At 43.4% G+C, this 9698-nt stretch overlaps 1 pseudogene; it reads right to left on the reverse strand.

Annotated features, from left to right (window-relative positions):
* Positions 1–249: 249 nt before the first annotated feature.
* The window catches only part of LOC109888291 (mothers against decapentaplegic homolog 3-like), a 30833-nt pseudogene continuing 21384 nt past the window's right edge, over positions 250–9698 (reverse strand).

Below are 9698 nucleotides of genomic sequence, written 5' to 3' on the forward strand. Positions count from 1 at the left end.
GTCTGGTGTTAGCTAGTGACTGGCTAGCTAGGTCTTTATGTCTGGTGTTAGCTAGTGACTGGCTAGCTAGGTCTTTATGTCTGGTGTTAGCTAGTGACTGGCTAGCTAGGTCTTTATGTCTGGTGTTAGCTAGTGACTGGCTAGCTAGGTCTTTATGTCTGGTGTTAGCTAGTGACTGGCTAGCTAGGTCTTTATGTCTGGTGTTAGCTAGTGACTGGCTAGCTAGGTCTTTATGTCTGGTGTTAGCTAGTGACTGGCTAGCTAGGTCTTTATGTCTGGTGTTAGCTAGTGACTGGCTAGCTAGGTCTTTATGTCTGGTGTTACCTAGTTACTGTCTAGCTAGGTCTTTATGTCTGGTGTTACCTAGTTACTGGCTAGCTAGGTCTTTACGTCTGGTGTTAGCCTGTGACTGGCTAGCTAGGTCTTTATGTCTGGTGTTACTGGCAGGCTAGGTCTTTATGTCTGGTGTTACCTAGTTACTGGCTAGCTAGGTCTTTATGTCTGGTGTTAGCCTGTGACTGGCTAGCTAGGTCTTTATGTCTGGTGTTAGCTAGTGACTGGCTAGCTAGGTCTTTGTGTCTGGTGTTACCTAGTTACTGGCTAGCTAGGTCTTTATGTCTGGTGTTAGCTAGTGACTGGCTAGCTAGGTCTTTATGTCTGGTGTTACCTAGTTACTGGCTAGCTAGGTCTTCAGCCAGCATGGAACAAAAGGAGGGTAAGGGTCGTTCAAAACTCAGATTCAGTTGTCATGTCAACACATCCGTCAGTGCTGCTGTGAACTGCATCACAAGGGACATGCCAAATGGTGGATGTATGAATTTTTGTTGTTGACATAATTGATGCATATCCAATGCTGTTTGAGTTACCTTGTGTATCACCACATTAGCTTGAGATGATTTCACTCCCAACACTGCTCACTGCATCCAAGTTGCTTGATCATTGGCTTTCAAAGAGCTGTCAGTCAAGGCGAGATCATGAATATAAGCTTCCCCGGCCCACTCAGCCTGTCTTTTCAAACTTCCTGGTTAGTTAGTTAGTTAGAGAGAAAAGGTACTTTTCCACAATGACTGTTCTGTCTGCGCACCTGTGTGTGTGTGTATTTAGGAGACACTAGAACAGTGGATGCTGGGGGAGCCCATCTGTGTCAGTACTTTATCCAGCCACTGGAGGGGGCCATTGAGGTGCAGCTCAATCCAACAAGGGGTGCTGGTTACGGTCTGTCGCCTGAGGGAAGGAGGGAGAGGGAGATTAATGAAAATGTGTTCTTCTTTTGTATAAAACAGCAACACAGCAAACCTGCTTTATCACTAGCTAGTAAACATTACAGATAACAGATAACTAACATTTCATAAAACAAACAATTCTTTTTATCAAGAAAAAGTGGAATCTCATGTCTGTTTAACTGATGTTTAGCCTACATCTCAACTCTTAAGTTAAAGTGTTCTACCTACATCTTGTGTGGTTCTACGAAGTCTGTTTTGCTAGTTGTGTGTTTGAAACATGACTCAGGGCAGTGAGGCCAGGGAGAGTCCAGTGGGAATCCCCTTCCGTGTACTCTGGTCCGTCTGAACACGATCACCTCTGTCCCTCCCTCCCCCACGTCCTCTGCCTCCTACATTCCTCCCCCGTTAGTCAACTCTCTCTCTCTGCCGCCGTCTCACACCCTATCCCCCCCATCCTCTCGCTCTCTCCCTCCTCTCCAAGTCTGTCGCCGCCGCAGAGCGCACACGCCAAGTGACCACACACACACTCTCTCTTTTCCTGTCTTTATCCTCCTTCCTCCTCGTGGTCTGAGTCGACTCAGACTCCTGCGGTTTGACTCGAAGGAGTCGACTCTTGCTCGACTCCCCAAAACAGGCTGAAATGGATGAACACGCACGTGCACACCAGTTCATGATTGCCGAATCCTACGTTTGGTGTTCTAGATGACTGACCTGAACATGATGCTGTCCATCTGCTCTTCAACAGCCAATAAAAATGCCTGTTTCAATATAGAAGGTGACGTAGGAAGTTGAATATTTCAGTGATATTTCTGCTATGTGCATGAAGCCATGGGATGATGCGAAGCTCTACTCTGATCAGAATATTATCATATATTCTGCACATCTATCGTTCCAGTGTTTTAATTGCTATATTGTAATTATGTCACCACCATGGCCTATTTATTGCCAACTCCCTTATCTCACCCCATTTTCACTCACTGTATAGAGACTTTTTGTTTTCTTTTGTTCTACTGTATTATTGACTGTATGTTTGTTTTACTCCATGTGTAACTCTGTGTTGTTGTTTGCGTTGAATTGCTTTGCTTTATTCTTGGCCAGGTCGCAGTTGTAAATGAGAACTTGTTCTCAACTGGCCTACCTGGTTAAATAAAGGTGTTCTCAACTGGCCTACCTGGTTAAATAAAGGTGTTCTCAACTGGCCTACCTGGTTAAATAAGTGTATGTAAACTAGTTGTAATGACTCCAACCTAAGTGGATGTAAACTAGTTTTAATGACTCCAACCTAAGTGGATGTAAACTAGTTTGAATGACTCCAACCTAAGTGGATGTAAACTCGTTTTAATGACTCCAACCTAAGTGGATGTAAACTAGTTTTAATGACTCCAACCTAAGTGGATGTAAACTCGTTTTAATGACTCCAACCTAAGTGGATGTAAACTCGTTTTAATGACTCCAACCTAAGTGGATGTAAACTAGTTTTAATGACTCCAACCTAAGTGGATGTAAACTAGTTTTAGTGACTCCAACCTAAGTGGATGTAAACTAGTTTTAATGACTCCAACCTAAGTGGATGTAAACTAGTTTTAATGACTCCAACCTAAGTGGATGTAAACTAGTTTTAATGACTCCAACCTAAGTGGATGTAAACTAGTTTTAGTGACTCCAACCTAAGTGGATGTAAACTAGTTTTAATGACTCCAACCTAAGTGGATGTAAACTAGTTTTAATGACTCCAACCTAAGTGTATGTAAACTAGTTGTAATGACTCCTAACCTAAGTGTGTGTAAACTAGTTTTAATGACTCCAACCTAAGTGGATGTAAACTAGTTTTAATGACTCCAACCTAAGTGGATGTAAACTAGTTGTAATGACTCCTAACCTAAGTGTGTGTAAACTAGTTTTAATGACTCCAACCTAAGTGGATGTAAACTAGTTTTAATGACTCCAACCTAAGTGTATGTAAACTAGTTGTAATGACTCCAACCTAAGTGTATGTAAACTAGTTGTAATGACTCCAACCTAAGTGTATGTAAACTAGTTGTAATGACTCCAACCTAAGTGGATGTAAACTAGTTGTAATGACTCCAACCTAAGTGGATGTAAACTAGTTTTAATGACTCCAACCTAAGTGGATGTAAACGAGTTTTAATGACTCCAACCTAAGTGGATGTAAACTAGTTTTAATGACTCCAACCTAAGTGTATGTAAACTAGTTTTAATGACTCCAACCTAAGTGTATGTAAACTAGTTGTAATGACTCCAACCTAAGTGGATGTAAACTAGTTTTAATGACTCCAACCTAAGTGGATGTAAACTAGTTTTAATGACTCCAACCTAAGTGGATGTAAACTCGTTTTAATTGACCCCAACCTAAGTGGATGTAAACTCGTTTTAATGACTCCAACCTAAGTGGATGTAAACTCGTTTTAATGACTCCAACCTAAGTGGATGTAAACTAGTTTTAATGACTCCAACCTAAGTGGATGTAAACTAGTTTTAATGACTCCAACCTAAGTGGATGTAAACTAGTTTTAGTGACTCCAACCTAAGTGGATGTAAACTAGTTTTAATGACTCCAACCTAAGTGGATGTAAACTAGTTTTAATGACTCCAACCTAAGTGGATGTAAACTAGTTTTAATGACTCCAACCTAAGTGTATGTAAACTAGTTGTAATGACTCCTAACCTAAGTGTGTGTAAACTAGTTTTAATGACTCCTAACCTAAGTGTGTGTAAACTAGTTTTAATGACTCCAACCTAAGTGGATGTAAACTAGTTGTAATGACTCCTAACCTAAGTGTGTGTAAACTAGTTTTAATGACTCCAACCTAAGTGGATGTAAACTAGTTTTAATGACTCCTAACCTAAGTGTGTGTAAACTAGTTTTAATGACTCCTAACCTAAGTGTGTGTAAACTAGTTTTAATGACTCCTAACCTAAGTGTGTGTAAACTTCAGACTTCAACTGTATCTGTTCTCAGTCATGTGGAATCCATAGATTAGGTTAGTTAAATGGACCTAATGAATTCATTTCAATTGACTGATTTTCTAATATGAACTTTAACTCAATAAAATCTTTGAAATTGTTGCATGTTGCATTTATATTTTAATATACAATATTCTGCCCATATTAACTAATGTATATAGGCCCAGGCTACAATATTCTGCCCATATTAACTCATGTATATAGGCCCAGGCTACAATATTCTGCCCATATTAACTCATGTATATAGGCCCAGGCTACAATATTCTGCCCATAATAACTCATGTATATAGGCCCAGGCTACAATATTCTGCCCATATTAACTAATGTATATAGGCCCAGGCTACAATATTCTGCCCATATTAACTAATGTATATAGGCCCAGGCTACAATATTCTGCCCATAATAACTAATGTATATAGGCCCAGACTACAATATTCTGCCCATATTAACTAATTTATATAGGCCCAGGCTACAATATTCTGCCCATATTAACTCATGTATATAGGCCCAGGCTACAATATTCTGCCCATATTAACTAATGTATATAGGCCCAGGCTACAATATTCTGCCCATATTAACTAATGTATATAGGCCCAGGCTACAATATTCTGCCCATAATAACTAATGTATATAGGCCCAGACTACAATATTCTGCCCATATTAACTAATTTATATAGGCCCAGGCTACAATATTCTGCCCATATTAACTAATTTATATAGGCCCAGGCTACAATATTCTGCCCATATTAACTAATGTATATAGGCCCAGACTACAATATTCTGCCCATATTAACTAATGTATATAGGCCCAGACTACAATATTCTGCCCATATTAACTAATGTATATAGGCCCAGACTACAATATTCTGCCCATATTAACTAATGTATATAGGCCCAGACTACAATATTCTGCCCATATTAACTAATGTATATAGGCCCAGGCTACAATATTCTGCCCATATTAACTAATGTATATAGGCCCAGGCTACAATATTCTGCCCATATTAACTAATGTATATAGGCCCAGGCTACAATATTCTGCCCATATTAACTAATGTATATAGGCCCAGGCTACAATATTCTGCCCATATTAACTAATGTATATAGGCCCAGGCTACAATATTCTGCCCATATTAACTAATGTATATAGGCCCAGGCTACAATATTCTGCCCATATTAACTAATGTATATAGGCCCAGACTACAATATTCTGCCCATATTAACTAATTTATATAGGCCCAGACTACAATATTCTGCCCAAATTAACTAATCTATATAGGCCCAGGCTACAATATTCTGCCCAAATTAACAAATTTATATGGGCCCAGACTACAATATTCTGCCCATATTAACTAATGTATATAGGCCCAGACTACAATATTCTGCCCATATTAACTAATTTATATAGGCCCAGGCTACAATATTCTGCCCATATTAACTAATGTATATAGGCCCAGGCTACAATATTCTGCCCATAATAACTAATGTATATAGGCCCAGGCTACAATATTCTGCCCATATTAACTAATGTATATAGGCCCAGGCTACAATATTCTGCCCATATTAACTAATGTATATAGGCCCAGGCTACAATATTCTGCCCATATTAACTAATTTATATAGGCCCAGACTACAATATTCTGCCCAAATTAACTAATCTATATAGGCCCAGGCTACAATATTCTGCCCAAATTAACAAATTTATATGGGCCCAGACTACAATATTCTGCCCATATTAACTAATGTATATAGGCCCAGACTACAATATTCTGCCCATATTAACTAATTTATATAGGCCCAGACTACAATATTCTGCCCAAATTAACTAATCTATATAGGTCCAGGCTACAATATTCTGCCCAAATTAACTAATTTATATGGGCCCAGACTACAATATTCTGCCCAAATTAACTAATCTATATAGGTCCAGGCTACAATATTCTGCCCAAATTAACTAATTTATATGGGCCCAGACTACAATATTCTGCCCATATTAACTAATGTATATAGGCCCAGGCTATAATATTCTGCCCAAATTAACTAATTTATATGGGCCCAGACTACAATATTCTGCCCATATTAACAAAAACAATTAAGGCCATAACTGAACCAATTTCTGTAGGCTTGCGCTTCAGCTTCCCCAGACTTCACAGCTTCCCCAGACTTCACCACTTCCCCAGACTTCACAGCTTCCCCAGACTTCACCACTTCCCCAGACTTCACAGGTTTCCCAGACTTCACAGCTTCCCCAGACTTCACCACTTCCCCAGACTCCACAGCTTCCCCAGACTTCACAGCTTCCCCAGACTTCACAGCTTCCCCAGACTTCACAGCTTCCCCAAACTTCACCAATTCCCCAGACTTCACCGATTCCCCAGACTTCACAGCTTCCCCAGACTTCACCACTTCCCCAGACTTCACCGCTTCCCCAGACTTCACCACTTCCCCAGACTTCACCACTTCCCCAGACTTCACAGCTTCCCCAGACTTCACAGCTTCCCCAGACTTCACAGCTTCCCCAGACTTCACCACTTCCCCAGACTTCACAGCTTCCCCAGACTTCACAGCTTCCCCAGACTTCACAGCTTCCCCAGACTTCACAGCTTCCCCAGGCTTCACAGCTTCCCCAGGCTTCACAGCTTCCCCAAACTTCACAGCTTCCCCAGACTTCACAGCTTCCCCAGACTTCACAGCTTCCCCAGACTTCACCCCCAGACTTCACAGCTTCCCCAGACTTCACATCTTCCCCAGACTTCACAGCTTCCCCAGACTTCACAGCTTCCCCAGACTTCACAGCTTCCCCAGACTTCACAGCTTCCCCAGACTTCACCCCCAGACTTCACAGCTTCCCCAGACTTCACATCTTCCCCAGACTTCACAGCTTCCCCAGACTTCACCGATTCCCCAGACTTCACAGCTTCCCCAGACTTCACCGATTCCCCAGACTTCACAGCTTCCCCAGGAAACTCAACATATTGTAGCATCACGTGGACAAAAGAATAGGGGAGTTCGCTTCTGCTGCATTAGTTCACGGTAAAAAAAACAGAAAAGAAAATGACCCGGTGTGGCGGTGCTTCAGGGTACGTATGTGTGTGGTAGTCCTTACCGGTACTCGGTGCCCCAGCCCTTCACAAAGCTCATGCGTATGGTACACATCCTGGTGAGCTGGTAGACGGCCTCAAAGCCCTGGTTCACCGACTGGGCCAGCAGAGCAGCAAACTCCTGGTTATTGAATATCTTCAGGTTACAGCCTGAGGGGAAATCACATCGCACTATGTCCAGACATGTTCATCAGGAAAAAAAACATGTTAACGTGTGTGTGTGTGTGTGTGTGTGTGTGTGTGTGTGTGTGTGTGTGTGTGTGTACCTGGAGGGACCTTGCAGACAGTGGCAGGGTGCCAGCCATAGCGTTGATTACAGTTGGGACTCTGGACAAAGATGGCACTGTCACTAAGACACTCTGCAAACACCTCTCCTCCAATGTAGTACAACCTCACACCCCGGCCTAGAGAGAGAGAGAGGGAGAGGAACATGAGAGAGGGAGGAAGGGTGGGAGAGATAAGAGAGAGAGGAAGGTTGAGAGAGAGGGAGAGGAAGGTTGAGAGAGAGGGAGAGGAACATGAGAGAGGGAGGAAGGGTGGGAGAGATAAGAGAGAGAGGAAGAGGAAGGTTGAGAGAGACCAGAGAAAGAGAGAGGAAGAGGAAGGTTGAGAGAGAGGGAGAGAGAGACGGTACAGTAATGGTGGTAGGTGTGTAATGGTGGTAGGTGTGTAATGGTGGTAGGTGTGTAATGGCGGTAGGTGTGTAACGGTGGTAGGTGTGTAATGGTGGTAGGTGTGTAATGGTGGTAGGTGTGTAACGGTACAGTAATGGTGGTAGGTGTGTAATGGTGGTAGGTGTGTAATGGCGGTAGGTGTGTAACGGTGGTAGGTGTGTAATGGTGGTAGGTGTGTAATGGTGGTAGGTGTGTAACGGTACAGTAATGGTGGTAGGTGTGTAATGGTGGTAGGTGTGTAATGGTGGTATGTGTGTAACGGTGGTAGGTGTGTAACGGTACAGTAATGGAGGTAGGTGTGTAATGGTGGTAGGTGTGTCATGGTGGTAGGTGTGTACGGTACAGTAATGGTGGTAGGTGTGTAACGGTACAGTAATGGTGTAGGTGTGTAATGGTGGTAGGTGTGTAATGGTGGTAGGTGTGTAACGGTACAGTAATGGTGGTAGGTGTGTAATGGTGGTAGGTGTGTAATGGTGGGTAGGGTGTGTCACTGGTGGTAAGGTGTGTAACGGTACAGTAATGGTGGGAGGTGTGTGAACTGTACAGTAATGGTGGGTAGGTGTGTAATGGTGGTAGGTGTGTAATGGTGGTAGGTGTGTAACGGTACAGTAATGGTGGTAGGTTGTGTATAACCGGTACAGGAATGGAGGTAGGTGTGTAATGGTGGTAGGTGTGTAATGGTGTTAGGTGTGTCATGGTGGGAGGTGTGTCAACGGTACAGTAATGGTGGTAGGTGGGTAACGGTGGTAGGTGTTAATGTGGTAGGTAATGTAACGGTACAGTAATGGTGGTAGGTATTGTAATGGTGGTAGGTGTGTAACGTACAGTAATGGTGGTAGGTGTGGTAATGTTGGGAGGTGTGTAACGGTACAGGTAATGGTGGTAGGTGTGTAATGGTGGCAGGTGTGTAACGGTACAGTAATGGTGGTAGGTGTGTAATGGTGGTCAGGTGTGTAATGGTACAGTAATGGTGGTAGGTGTGTAATGGTGGTAGGTGTGTAACGGTACAGTAATGGTGGTAGGTGTGGTAGGTCGGGGTCAGGTTGGGGTCAGGCCGGGGTCAGGGTCATGTTGGGGTCAGGTCAGGGTCAGGTTAGGGTCAGTTGGGGTCAGGTCAGGGTCAGGTTAGGGTCAGGTCAGGGTCAGGTTAGAGTCAGGTCAGGGTGGTACTGTACCTATGTGTCTGCGTGTGAGCTCCACAGCAGCGTTGCGGTTGACGTTGGACAGTAGTCCCAGACAGAAGCGTTCTGAGTTGGAGGGGTCTGTAAACCCGTCGACAGTGAGAGAGGGCTGGAGGCATGGAAGGTCTCGCCCACACGCTGGTTCAACTCATAATAGGACATAGAGCACCAGAACGCTGACTCACAGTACGTTACCGGCTGTAGGTCTGGAGAGAGAGAGAGAGAGAGAGAGAGAGAGAGAGAGAGAGAGAGAGAGAGAGAGAGAGAGAGAGAGAGAGAGAGAGAGAGAGAGAGAGAGAGAGAGAGAGAAGAGAGAGGAGAGAGAGAGAGAGAGAAGAGAGAGAAGAGAGAGAGAGAGAGGAGAGAGAGAGAGAGAGAGAGAGAGAGAGAGAGAGAGGAGAGAGAGAGAGAGAGAGAGAGAGAGAGGAGAGAGAGAGAGAAGAGAGAGGAGAGAGAAGAGAGAGAGAGAGAGAGAGAGAGAGAGAGAGAGAGAGAGAGAGGAGAGAGAGAGAGAGAGAGAGAGAGAGAGAGAGA

This window comes from Oncorhynchus kisutch, linkage group LG10 (assembly GCF_002021735.2).
Source record: "Oncorhynchus kisutch isolate 150728-3 linkage group LG10, Okis_V2, whole genome shotgun sequence".
Taxonomy (NCBI): Eukaryota; Metazoa; Chordata; class Actinopteri; order Salmoniformes; family Salmonidae; genus Oncorhynchus; species Oncorhynchus kisutch.